General features: G+C 42.7%; 2 protein-coding genes across 2 annotated transcripts in view; one reads left to right on the plus strand and one right to left on the minus strand.

The window, feature by feature from the left end:
• The window catches only part of LOC127418621 (zinc finger protein 501-like), a 315,184-nt gene that overhangs the window by 128,196 nt on the left and 172,275 nt on the right, over positions 1–14,713 (plus strand). The gene's annotated exons all lie outside the window — the stretch shown is intronic.
• LOC127418556 (zinc finger protein 271-like) overlaps positions 1–14,713 on the minus strand; it is a 270,645-nt gene that overhangs the window by 20,755 nt on the left and 235,177 nt on the right. The window lies entirely within an intron of this gene.

Raw genomic sequence — 14,713 nt, forward strand, 5'->3', positions numbered from 1 at the left:
GATTTTGGATTGCTTTGGAACAGGCACAATGGTGGACGTTTTAAAGCATGTGGGGACTACAGACAAAGAGAGGGAAAGGTTGAAAATGTCCGTAAAAACACCAGCCAGTTGGTTCGCACATGCTCTGATGACGTGGCTCAGAATGCCGTCAGCACCCACGGCTTTGCGGATATTCACCCGTCGAAAGGATCGGGTTACATCCGCTACAGAGACGGAGAGTGAACTAACCTCTGTAGCTTCGGCCGCGTGAGCTCTCTCCACGAGGGCGGTGTTATTTCCCTCGAAACGAGCATAAAAAGTATTTAGCTCATCCGGGAGAGAGGCAGCGGTGTTCACGGCGGAGTTTTTATTCCCTTTAAAGTTTGTGATGATGTTAATTCCCTGCCACATGCTTCCAGAGTTGGTGGTGTTAAACTGTCCTTCAATCTTGTTCCTGTACTGATGTTTTGCTGTTCTGATAGTTTTTCGGAGGGCATAACTGGCTTGTTTATGCTCCTCTACATTCCCGGAATTAAAAGCGGAGGTCCGCACATCAAGTGCCGCGCGAACATCACTATTAATCCAAGGTTTCTGGCTCGGGTAGATCCGTATTGTTTTGCTTGGAACAACATCCTCTACGCACTTTCTGATGAAACACGTTACACTATCAGCGTAAAGCTCGATGTCGTCATCAGAGGCGGACCGGAACATCTCCCAGTCCGCGTGATCAAAACAGTCTTGTAGCATAGAGTCTGATTGGTCCGACCAGCACTGGATCGTTCTGAGGGTGGGTGCTTCCTGTTTCAGTTTCTGCCTGTAAGCGGGCAGAAGCAGAATGGGAGAGTGGTCCGATTTGCCAAATGGTGGGCGGGGGAGGGATTTGTAGCCGTCCCGGAAGGGAGAGTAGCAATGGTCCAAAACCTGGTCCCCTCATGTGTTAAAACTAATGTGTTGGTGGTATTTTGGTGCGTCTGATTTGAGAATGGCTTTGTTAAAGTCCCCGGTCACAATGAACATGGCCTCAGGGTACGCGGTTTCCTGCTTTCTTATAATCCCATACAGTTCCTTGAGTGCCGGTCTGTGTCGGCTTGTGGCAGGATGTCAGGAGAGCAGAAAGACTTGATAGAATGTACGTTCCTCTGATCACACCTGGATTTGTTGATCATAAAACATACACCACCACCTCTGCTTTTACCTGAGAGGTCTTTCGCTCTGTCCACTCAGTGCATGGAGAACCCCGCGAGTTCAATGGCTGAGTCTGGAATCTCCGCAGACATCCAAGTTTCTGTAAGGCAGATAATGCAGCAGTCCCTCGTCTCTCGTTGGAAAGAGATCCGCGCTCTTAGCTCGCAGAGCTTGTTGTCCAGAGACTGAACATTTGCCAGTAGAATACTGGGTAGCAGGGGTCGATTTGCATGACACCTTACTCTGATGAGAACGGCGGCTCTGTTTCCCCTTTTCCTTTTGCGTTTCCGCGGCCGGGCAGCCCAGACAAAGGGCTCCGCTGGTGTGTTTGTAAACAGCGGGTCGGCATTGTGGAATTTGAAGTCCGGTTTATGGTGTGTAATTGCAGAACTAATGTCCAAAAGTGTTTGTCTGTCGTAGACAATAAGGCAGACAACATCCAAGACAAAAAACATAAGAGTTGTAAACAAAACAAACAAAACACTACAATGTTGTGTCAGAGCTCGCAACGCAGCAGCCATACTCGGTGCCATCTTGAGTCCAGTAATTGTGGTTACGGCCCTGTTCAAACTTATTTATTGCGAACATCGAAGTGTTCGTTTAGAGCTACTTGCATTGTTTTCTTCAAAGTGTGTCTTTTTCTCGCTGTCACTTGCTCAGAGCGCACACTCTTTCTCCCTCCCTCTACCACACACAAGCAGCGAGTGCGCAGAGAATGAGGGAGAACAGCAAAGCTGGTTACTTAAAATGATTCGCTACATTTCAATGGCAAATTAACTCTTAATTTATGACATGTATCCATGTATGACTACAGAGAGCACTTCACTATTAAAACAGGCATATCCAAGGCAATTTAGAAGTCCCGGTTTGACTTTTTAAAGGATCCTTCTTGTGAAAGATGTGTTGTCACCCTAAAACAAGCAGATATAACAGGTTTTCTACTTATATCACAACTGTGGACAGTTTTGCCGCTTCCTTTGGTGATCATTGTGCTGTACAGATAAGTGGAACACTGGAGCAGATGAATGCTCTGGCGTCGCGATCTGCATATATCTTCTCTCTCGTAACGAATATTATCCATAGCAAGCTAATTAAATATGATTGTCTCTAGAGGGTGAAATAAGACTGTCAAATCTGCAGGTTGGAGATGGTAAAACGGGGGCGTTTTCAGCTGTCAGTCATTGATTCTCTATGACACTTTGGGCATACCAAGATGGCTGCTCGACCACTTCTGGTGTCTTCACCTCCTGCTGAGTGTTTACCGTTGCGTCAGTGATCCAATCCTATATATATCAGTGACCAGACCAGCTTCCAAGAGTGTCAAAATTACAGTTACCGACTATTTATTTATTTACAAAAATATTAGTCACAAACATTCTCCATTCACAGTTCGAATGTTGACAATCTAACTAAAGAGGTTAAAATCTGCTTCCACGCCGGCACAGAGAGAGACTGGCTATAAAATTGTCATTCCATTCACAGTTCACACATACCTTTGATGAGACAGCTGTCTTCAGTTTCATATACTTCTGGAACACTGTATTGGTTTAACCGCATGATCTTGTGTTTGGGTTCCTTCTTTTTTATGTTTTATGTATGTATTAAATAATTGTCAATTTTCAGGAATTTTCATAATTGATCGTCGTGAAAATGAACGATCAATTAATCATTGACGTTAATATCACAAAACGCACGTGAAGGACTCCAAATAACATGAGCATATAGCCTATTGTTTAAATATAATTTAATTAATTAACGCTTAAGAAATGCAAGTATTGGCATTTTCCTCTTAAAATATACTTACTTCGGTTTATTTAAATACATTTAGGCAATGTTTAATTTGAATTTGGGAATTGTTTAATTACTGTTAATAAAATAATTTTATTAACTTCTATCTTAAGAAACTTAAGATATATAACTTGTTTACATATTTGAGTTAATTAAAATTTCACGTTGTGGATCGTGGGATATTTTGGATCTTTGGACTTATTTTTTTATTAGAAATTAAGTCAAATCATAACACGTTGTGTAAACACAGTCTTTCTAGCAAGTCAGTCCACTGTCATCCATCTTTGGAACACTCTCAGGAGGCTATTTCCATTCATGCCAATGCAGCTCCTATCTACTTGAATGGGAAAAGACTCCTAAACGATTGGTCAAGATTTCGATCAATGGACATATTTCAAATCAGCAGTAAAATCTGACAACACCGGTATCATACATTGTCATAAATTGTACATGACTACCAATGTCTATGTATTGCTAAAAAATTTCCTGTTTCAGTCAGCTTACCTTTCTTTTTTGGTATGCAAAAAACATGCCAAAGGAGACTGTGGGAAGGAACACAAAACTCCATAAGACGATGATGATTTATGAAAAAAAAATAACCTCGGGGGAAACTAGGCTCACTGGGGGAGCCAGTTCTCTGGCGAAACAACATGGACATAATGCCAATATTAGTTATCTATGTGTGATACTGATACAAGTCATGGTTTATATGAGTAAATTCAGTAGAAGTTAATATGCAATATTTAAACTTAGGGATTTGGTATGAACAGTATGAATAACGATTAAGTGTTTTTTTTTTAAGTCCATACTGAAATAAATGCAGAGGTTCACATGGAGTTAATTAACAGAGGTTCGGGAGGAGCATGTTAATTTTAATCGGACAAATCACAGCCCGCTAGTAGGAGTATATAAGCCGCTGCTTACCTGGTTCCTGTGACAACTCTCCTGACATGACAGTCCGGCATTTGGCCCCGCCCATTACCCATGAACAGATCCAGGCAGTCGGATCATCAGATGCAACTTCGCTGCAAAGCATTCGCCATCATCAGAACAGGTCTTCCATCCAAACAATCTTGTTATTCAACAAAAGCTGCCACAACAGCTCATTTGTTTTTTGTTTTTTTGTTTTTGCAGTATTGACAACTACCACATTAAGTGTTATGTTTTTTATGTTTGTTATGTCTATCTCTCTATGCTCCATTTGCTGAAGCTGTTTGTAGCGTGAAGTTGCTTCCACAAACTGGCTGCTCTGGCTCTGTATACCTGTGAAACAGTTCTCCACAGCTGCTCATATGTTCTCTTATCTAAACTTTCCACCCGTTCTGGCTTCATGCCATTCGATTTCCATTACAGTGCCTTTTTTATTCGAAAGCGAGAGAAACAAAGATTAATTATTCAATCCAACCACCATTTCAAGAAACCGCGCAGCTCATTTAGGGCGTGCTCTATCCAGCGATTGTTCATCGTCATCTAACATGAATATCACAATTGTTTCTCCCTCCAAAGTGCCCTTTGGAGCGTGATTTATTCCACTGAGAACACAGGTGCAATCATGCAACAGCAAACTCCTTCCAATTGACCAATACTCTAATGACAACTTCTTTCCAAACCAACGCAGACATTTTAGCATGAGCTCGCTGCCACGCAGCACTCACTCAGACCATTCCACAGCATACTGCAGTTATAAACAGACTCTGTCCGAACAGACATGAGCCGAATTCGGCTCCGCAAGAGGCACCGCATCCCAACTCATTCATAATCATCCTGCAACTTGTCTCGCCTCCTCTCAGCATTAGAGCTCGCCCTGCCACACAGCCCCAATAACATGAAGCAAGCACTGCTACAAATTTCCACTCATCTCTACACTATAACATGACTTTCCCTCATCCCGTCAGGACAAATGCTTCACACAGATAAAATCCATTCATTTTTCCTGCATTTCCGTATACAGTGAAGAACTCTCTTTATTCCTAGATCATTTCATGCTGTTCACACATATCGCTATGCGATGCATTTCCCATGCAAGACGTATATTGTACAGCAGGTGGCAGTCATACTCCTAAGGAGCGAATGACCACAAGTGAATCCTTTAATCATGATTGCAAGAGCCAAAGCTCTTTTATTTCTCAGATCATTTTATGCTGTTTTTTCACATCATTTATTGAGATGTATTTCTCAGCACATTTCTCCTACATTTCTGTATGCATTGCAGAGCTGCAACTCTCTTTATTCCTAGATAATTTATGTTGCTGGTCACATTGTTTCTAAATGTTACTAATATTTATTTTCTTTTCTCTGTAGACTCTGCATGCTTTTCCCTCTAATAAGCATTCGCAGTCCGCATGTTTTCCCCTCAAATAAGCATTAGTAGCCTGAGGTTACCCCTCTACTGGTGCAACTGCAGCCCACACTCCAGTGGCCGTGGATATATCTTTTCACAGATTTTTCAGGTTGTGAAATGTGTATACGTTTCACCTAAATATGAATATTATGTCGTTTCTTCAGAAACACCTGAAATTGCGCCATCCACAAGGGTTTCACCAATATTACTTCCAGCAGGTCTCTATGAGAGCCAATCTAAAATCCCTTCCATAAATTCTCCTCCCTGCTCGGTCAATCTCCACATTAACTTTCACTTTCTTCTTCTTTTGTTTTTGGTGATTCACATTCTTCATGCATATTGCCATCTACTGGGCAGGGAGAAGAATTTCTAGCAAAAATTGACTTAAATATTGATCTTTTTCTCACCCACACCTATCATATCAATTCTGAAGTCATGGATTTAACCACTGGAGTCATATGGATTACTTCTGTGCTGTCTTTATGTGCTTTTTGGAGCATCAAAATGTTACCATCCATTCACTTGTATTGTACAGAGCTGAAATATTCTTCTGAAAATCTTTATTTGTGTTCTGAAGAGAGTCATACACATCCAGGATGGCATGAAGGTGAGTAAATGATGAGAGAATTTTCATTTTTGAAAATTACTATTTCTTTAAGTAGCACATGGGAGGCCACATTGTCCTCCTTTTGAGATGTGCCACACTGATTTAGTTCTTGTATCTTTTAAGCCCAGCAATAGTTGTGTTCTCATTCTAATGCACGATGCACAATTTTCTGAAGTTTGTGACTGGTGGAATTTTCTGCCTGAAGTATTGCTCTACAAAGGTTGTGTCACGTACCAGCTTAGACACAATGACGATAGAGAGATGGATCATATAATACAGGTACGTTTATTAATGAATCAGCTGGAACCCAGTATTTAAACAGGTAAGATGATCAATAGAGAGGTTCTTGAAATGCAGGATGGTCTGATAGTAACTGTGGGTTTGTCTTACAGGTTTCCAGAGCACACACACAAACACAAGGGAGAAGACGAGGAGACAAAGGAAGACTGCATGACGACGTGGATGGTTGGAAGACTGGATGATGACAGGGATGACTGGATGACTGAATAGTGACTTGGAATGACTGGATCGAAGTAACAACACTGGTAGTATACAATAGAGGCATGTAGCAGGTAGGCATCGAGGTAAGTAGTCTGAAGCCTCAGACGAGGCCAGACAATGACTGAGGGTGTGTGTGCTCTTCTTATAGTGCTGGTGATGAGGGCTGATGAATGTCAGATGTGCATGATTAGCATTCCGGTGAGTGTGAAGGCTGAGTGAGTGAGGGAGAGCCTGGCATGATCGTGACATTAAACCCCCCCCCGCTCCAGAGGACTGTACACCCCAGCTCCGTGGCCAGCCCCGTCTGCGTGGAGCAGGACGATCAGGATGGTTCAGGTGGAAGGCCTGAGTGAGGGCAGGATCCAGGATGTCATCTGGAGGGACCCAGGAGCATTCCTCTGGTCCATATCCCTCCCAGTCGACCAGGTACTCGAGACGACCCCTACGGCACCAGGAGTCCAGGATTTCCTTGATAGCATAGATGGGTCCATCCTCCAGGAGCAGTGGCAGGGGGGTTCCTCTGCTGGGCCAGGCTCTGTAGCGGAAGCAGACAAAGGTGGGGGGAAGACTTTGAGGAGTGATGCATGAAATGTTGGGTGAATTCTGTAGTGGGGGGTAATTGTAGCTTATACGTCACTGGGTTGACCTGTTCCAGGATGGTGAAGGGACCAATGTATCTGGGACTTATTTTCTTGCAGGGCAGGTGCAACCTGATATCCTTGGTGGAGAGCCACACCTTCTGTTCAGGCTGGAAGATGGGAGTCGAGGATCTCCGGACACCGGCGTGGCCCTTATGACAGCGCACTGCTTGCTGCAGATGATGATGGGCTGCGTCCCAGACCCTCTCGCTCTCATGGAACAAATGGTTGACTGCTGGAACTTCAGAGGGTTCCCATCACACGGGAACAATTGTGGCTGATAGCCGAGTATGCACTGGAATGGTGTTAACCCAGTCTCAGGTTGGTGGAGTGAGTTCTGGGCGTACTCGGCACATGCCAGGAACCGGTACCAGGAGTTCTGGTGGCTGTGGCAGAAGGTTCGGAGGAAACGTCCTACTTCCTGGATTTTCCTCTCTGTTTGCCCATTTGTCTGGGGGTGATATCCTGACGAGAGGCTGATGGTCACACCCAAGAGCGAGAGAAAGGCTTTCCATACTCTGGAGATGAATTGTGGTCCTCTATCAGAAATGATATCCTCATGAAGACCGAAGAACTTGAATACATGTTTGAAAAGCAATTCTGCAGTTTCTATGGCTGTGGGTGGGCCTTTCAGAGGGATCAGGTGGCAGGCTTTGGAAAACTGATCTACAATGACAAGAATACAGGTAAACTCATTAAATGCAGGTAAATCTGTCATAAAATCCACTCCTAGGTGTGACCACAGTCTTCTGGGAACAGGCAACAGGAGGAGTTTTGCAGCTGGAAGGTGACAAGGTGTTCTTGCCATGGTGCATTCTTCACAACCCTGGACAAACCTTCTGATGTCCATGGCCATTCTGGGCCACCAGAACTGTTCCTGGATGAGCGAGAGGGTATGATTGGTCCCAGGGTGACCAGTGCCAATAGAGGAGTGGATGGATTCAATGAGAGGAATACGTTGTGATGACGGAACATATGTCATGTTGGGTGGGCAGCTCGGCAGAGCTGGCTCAGTGGCGGCAGCCTCGGCAATCCTATTGTCCAGGGTCCACTGGATGGGGCTGATCACAAGACTGGGTGGCAGGATGGATTCAGGTTGGTCAGAACATTCCTCAGGAGCATAGAGTCTTGAAAGAGCATCAGCTTCGCAGTTCTTTGACCCTGGACGATAGGTGATAGAGAAGTTAAACCGGGAGAAGAAGAGGGCCCATAGAGCTTGCCATGGATTCAGTCTCTTGGCATCTCTCAGATATTCCAGATTCCGATGATCAGTTAGGACCAGGAAGGGATGACGGGCCCCCTCCAACCAGTGCCGGCACTCATCCAAAGCTAATTTGATGGCTAGGAGTTCTCTGTTGCCGATGTCATAATTTTGCTCCGCCGGGTTGAGTCTTTTGGAGAAGTATGCACAAGGATGGAGACGGGCTGGATTCCACTGCTGCTGTGAGAGGACGGCACCCACGCCCAAGGTGGAGGCATCCACCTCAACAATGGGTCTTTCTGGGTTGGGATGGCGGAGCAGTGGAGCAGATGTGAAGGCTATCTTTACCTGGTTGAAGGCATGGGTGGCCTCAGGTGACCAGGATAGAGATTTGGGCTTCTTCTTGAAGAGGGAGGTCAGAGCAGCTGTGACTTGGCTGTAATTTTGTATGAATCATCGATTGAAGTTAGCAAACTCAAGGAAGCGCTGAAGTTCTTTGATGGTGGTGGGTTCTGGCCAGGCTTTGACGGCTTCCACCTTCCCCTCATCCATCTTGATGCACTCTGCACTGATGATGTAACTGAGGAACTGGGTGGAGCTCTAGTGGAACGAACATTTCTCAGCCTTAAGGTAAAGATGGTATTCCCTCAGCTTGGTGAGCACTAGTTGAACATGGTGGCAATGTTTGGCCTCGTTCCGGGAGTATACCAGGATGTCATCAATGTAGACCTGGATGAAGCAATGGAGGTACTCCCAGAACACCTCGTTCATGAATCCCTGGAACACGGAGGGGGCATTGACCATGCCGTACGGCATGACCCGGTATTCATAGTGGTCAGCAGGGGTCACAAAGGCAGTCATCCATTCATCCCCACTCCGGATCCAGATCAGATTGTAGGCACTGCGCAGGTCAAGCTTGCTGAAAAGTGTAGCTCCACGCAACTATTCCAGTGCAGCAGGGACAAGGGGAAGTGGGTATCAGAACTTGACTGATTTTATTTAGAGATCTGTAGTCGATGCAGGGCTGCAATCCTCCATCCTTCTTGGTCACAAAGAAGAAGCCGGAAGCAGCAGGGGATGTGTGTCTTTAAGACCAAGCCTATACAATTTAGAGGGGTCCAATAGAACCGATGTAAAATCTTGAATTGTATAAGGCGCACCCTTGCATCTCTAGATACAATTTTTATGTTTTTAGAATCCTTACCCATTCTCCCTCCTCCAATTCCAAGTTTAAATCTTTCTCCCATAATCTCTTGAGAGTGGTCGAGGCTCCATCCCCCAGACTCTGAATTAAAAAGGAGTAATACACTGATGCCTCATGACCTTTTCCAAAAGCAGTAATCACCTTTCCTAGAGTATCTGCTGCTTTAGGGGGGTGTATGCTATTCCCATAAATAGCACAGAGCAAGTGGCGCAGCTGTAGATACCTAAAAAACTGAGATTCATTCAGATGAATATCTGAATTAAACACTCTGGACACTTTTGTCCATACCAAGTGCAAATGTGAAATAACAGGGTGTGATTTAACTTATCTGGTTAGATTGATAGAAAGGCTTTGTAATGGAAAAATAGGGGCAAGAACTTCCTGTTCAATACAGAACCAGGGAGGTGCTCTTTCAGGTGGAAGCGACCAATGAGGCAAATGTCTGAGACTGAATGCATAATAATAAAACAAAATCTTGGGTAGACCTAGCCCACCTTTGTCAGTCGGCCTATGCAACTTACTAAAATGTAATCTGGGTCACTTGCCATTCCAAATGAAGGACTTCACTATGCTCTCAAATGCTTGAAATAAGTGAGGGGGACATCTACAGGGAGTGACTGTATCAGGTAGTTGAATTTGTGAATACAGTTAATTTTAATAACATTAACCTTCCCAATCATCGATAAATGCAATGAACCTGTCCACATCCCTCGAAAACCTTTTTATTAAAGGGTCAAAATTAACTCTAGCTAAATCAGACAACTATGTTGAGAATAAAACACCCAAATACTTAATGCCCTGTTTGGGCCACTGGAAGGTGCCCGGCTGGAAGGCCGTTACTGGACAGTACGATGTCAGAGACAAAGCTTCGGATTTAGACCAATTGACTTTGTATCCTGAGAACTTGGAAAAGGAATTAATAATTCTGTGGAGGTAAGGCGTAGATCTATTAGGGTCAGAGACAAATAATAAAATATCATCTGCATAAGGCAAAAACTTATGTGCCACACCTCCCACCACCACCCCTGGAAAATCATCCTCCTTTCTTATCATGGCTGCTAATGGTTCCAGGGCAAGACAGAACAATAATGGGGAAAGAGGGCAACCCTGTTGGGTGTCCCTATCCAGAGTAAAATAATCTGAAATTAATCCATTTGTTTGTACCGCCGCTACCGGGTCTATAAAATAACTTGATCCAACCAATAAACATACTCCCAAACCTATACATTTCCAAAATCTTAAAAAGATAATCCCATTCTACCATATCAAATGCCTTTTCGGTGTCAAGTGAGATGGTAACGACTGGAGTCTGATCATTTGCCACTGACCACATGATATTGATGAAACGCCTAATGTTATCAGAAGAGCTACGACCCCGAATAAACCCCACCTGATCTATATGTATAAGAGATGTCATAACTTTACTTAATCGATTAGCCAACATTTTTGACAAAATATTTACATCTAGCTGGATCAGGGAAATTGGATGGTAACTTTTACACTCGCTTGGATCTTTGTCCTTTTTAAGAATCAGATTGATCCGGGCTTGTGTCATGGTTGGTGGAAGCTTTCCATTCTTTAATGATTCCATATAAACTTCTAACAAAAGTGGAGCCAGTTCTGTAGCATATGATCTAAAAAATTTAGCGGCAAAACCATCTGGCCCCGGAGCCTTGCCTGTAGGTAAGGCCTTAATTACCTCGTCAAGTTCCTCCAAGTTTACTTCAGAATCAAGAGATTTTTTTGCTCATTCATCAATTTAGGGAGTTCTAATGGTTCCACAAAGTTTCTAATATCTTCATCAGTAGATGAAGACTTAGAACTATAAAGATCAAGATAGAATTCTTTAAAGGCATTATTAATATCAATTAATATCAATTAATATCAATATCAAAATAATAATATAAAATTTCACCACCAGTAGGTAATGGTAGAAAAAGACTCTCTCTGCTTTATATATCTAGACAAAAGCTTCCCTGCTTTGTCCCCTGACTCAAAATATGTCTGTCTTACCAAAATAATAACCAAAACTCCACTTTCCACAACAAAATAGTATTATATCTGTTCAATCGGGTCAATTCTCTGTGGCCATTAGACGACATACTGCGCTTCAGCTCTGCCTCGGCACTTTTAATATTCACTTCCAACTCCACGAGTTCTCCTGCTTTGGATTTTTTGATGAATGAGGCAAACTGTATGATCCGACCCCTAAGAACCACCTTAAGTGCCTCCCAAGCCACACCCTCAGAGGATACTGAGGACCAGTTGGTCTCCATATAGACATTGATTTCAGTCTTCAGCATTTGTTGGAAATCAGCATTTTGTAAAAGGGATACATTAAAGCACCAGCTGTATGATTTCTTTTTCTCCATATGTGGCACCACCTCTAAACTCACCAGGGTGTGATTTGAGACTAAGATGTTTCCAATGAGCAATCGACAACTGATGGAATGAGGGACTTAGATATATAAATATATATATATATATATATATATATATATATATATATATATATATATATATATATATATAAAACAATCTATTCTTCAATAAATCTTATGGACTGATGAAAAGAATGTATTGTCTCTACCAGATGGGTTCAAAAGTCGCCAAATATCTGCAAGACCAAGATTTCTACAGGTTAACAGATTCCTGTTAAGCGTCAATGTAGCTCTAGGGGGCTTGCACACTTTTGCTTCACTATGATCAAGACTGCATCCATCAAAAGATTCAAGTCTCCTCCCAATATTTTATCATGAGGGGTGCCAGCGGCTTGCAACATCCCTTCAAGATCTATAAAAAAAGCCCTGGTCATCAATGTTAGGTGCATAAATATTAGCCAAAATCAACCTTTGCCCCTGAATTTCTGCTAAAACAATAATGACTCTTCCTGATTTATCTTTAATCTGTTTGAGACATTTGAATTGTAGATGTTTACTTATCATTGTAATGACTCCCCTGCTCTTAATTGAGCCAACACTAAAGAAAATACTCCATATGTACACCTCATATCTTCCCACATTTTTCAGCTTCCTGTGAAGAAAGATGAATTTCTTGAAGAAACACTATTTCATATTTCTTACCATTAAGAAAAGAAATAACCTTCCTTCTTTTTATGAGGTGCCCCAACCCATTCACATTCCACGTGGAGAAAGATAACCCACTCATATTAACATTTGACATTTGATATAATAGAAAAAATAAATTGTGCATCAAAAACAACATTACAAAGACCACATTTCAACATCAGTGCAACAATCAAACCCCGAAATCCCCCCCGAACCAAACGAACAGAAAAAAGAAAAACATGCGCAATAACCCCACGCACAACAGCGCCAAATGGTGTCAATCACTCTAAACTCAAAAGGTCTATGTACGCCTGCGAGAGCCCCTGCGACAACTTTGCCATCAGATTGCTCAAGACCGGTGCTTCTGCACAACTATTGTCAGGCAAAATTACATCACAGAAAATACTTTGTAAAACAAACCTCAGCCAATAGGTAAAATAAACACAAAGAACGTGTAGATTCATTCACAGAACTGTCCTGAAGGTGTGCTCCTCCACAAAACACATTCCCGCCCAAAAAAAAAAAAAAAAAAAAAAAATTATATACATGTATGTATATATATATAATATAAATACATACATACATACATATATACACATACATACATACACATGCATAAAATAAAAATACATAAATAAATAAATAATAAAATATATACTGGACAGTCAATGAATGTTCAGTGAGCCGGATCTTAATGAGTGCAACAGATGATGTAATCCTCCCAATGTCCTGCAAAAATTCTCCACAAAACAAACTCCAGCCAACAGGAGGCATAAGCCCAAGGAATGAGCAGATTCATCCACAAATGTCCCAAAGGAGTATTATTCCATTAAACAAGCTCCAGCTGTTAGGCGGAGCCAGCACAAAAGGAAACAAAACAAGTGTCACAGTTCCTCGGATGGTCAATAGTGTTTTGAGTGAGTCAAATTCACTCGGAGGCCACATAAAACAAAAACCACACCATGACTTCCTCAATCCATAAATTTGATAAAAGACATTGCTTGTTGCGGCCATCCTTAGTATCCATTCTCAATCTGGCCAGGAACTTCAGAGTAAAAGTGATCTTCCGTTGATGTAAGAGTTTCTTGAAAGAGTGTTATTACACAAAACAAACTCCAGCCGCTAGGCTGAACCAACACAAACAGAAACAGAAAATGGTGCCCAGCTTCCTCAGACAGTCAAGTGAATGTTCAGTGACTAGACAGCAACATAAGAATCACCAAATGGCTTACTCACCCAATGTTTCTATGAAGGACATTGCTTGTTTGGGACACCTTAATACTTTGCGGCCATCCTTAGTGTCTATTCTCAATTTGGCCGGAAACATCAGAGCAAAAGCGATCTTCCGTTGATGTAAGAGTTTCTTGCATTCCTTGAATCGATCACGTTTCTCTCTTGTCGAGTTCGCAAAGTCCGGGAAAAAGAAAATGTTGTGATTCTTCCAAGAAAGATTTCCTTTGCTCCTCGCCTCACATAGCACAAGATCTTTATCGGATGATCTCAGAAATTTGGGCAGAATTGATCGGGGCCTATCTCCCTCAGCAGATCTCCGAGCTGGGACACTATGAGCTCCCCCAATTTCCAGCTTGTGGCCTGTTATGTCGAGCAGACTCGGGAAGAGCTCATCCAGGAATTTCACCATATCTCTGCCCTCCTCATGTTCAGGAAATCCAACGGTTTGCATGTTATTCCTCCTAGTGCGATTCTCGAGGTCTTCCAACTTTTCAAAAACGTGTTGTAAATCTGCTTGGTTGCCAACGGATTAGCAGCCAATTCCCTCTCCGATGACTCCAGATAATCGATCCGTCTCTCGACGTCCCCAACTCTTGTAACCAACTAAGAGAATTTTAGTTCCATCACCGTAATCGATTGACGTATTACAGCGAGATCCTCCAAGTCTGCAACAACTTTCGTCAACATCACAGACATGCTCGCCAGTTGACGTTGAATTTCTCCCGCTGCGCCATCCAAATTGAGTCCCTGCTCTGCGAGCCTGTCAAAGGATTCAGCTTGAGCACGAAAGTGTCTTTTAATATCTCCATAGCCTGAGGATTTTGAATTCTTTGCCATGTTGACTTCAAAGAACAAATATGTAGTAGGATGTGTCAAATCTCACCGATTTATACCACAAAAATAATTAAAAACTAGCAAAGCACGCAGAGCTCGTGGTTTACATGTCTGCTCCTTGCATAGCATCACGT

The sequence above is a fragment of the Myxocyprinus asiaticus genome, chromosome 28, assembly GCF_019703515.2.
Source record: "Myxocyprinus asiaticus isolate MX2 ecotype Aquarium Trade chromosome 28, UBuf_Myxa_2, whole genome shotgun sequence".
Classification (NCBI taxonomy): Eukaryota; Metazoa; Chordata; class Actinopteri; order Cypriniformes; family Catostomidae; genus Myxocyprinus; species Myxocyprinus asiaticus.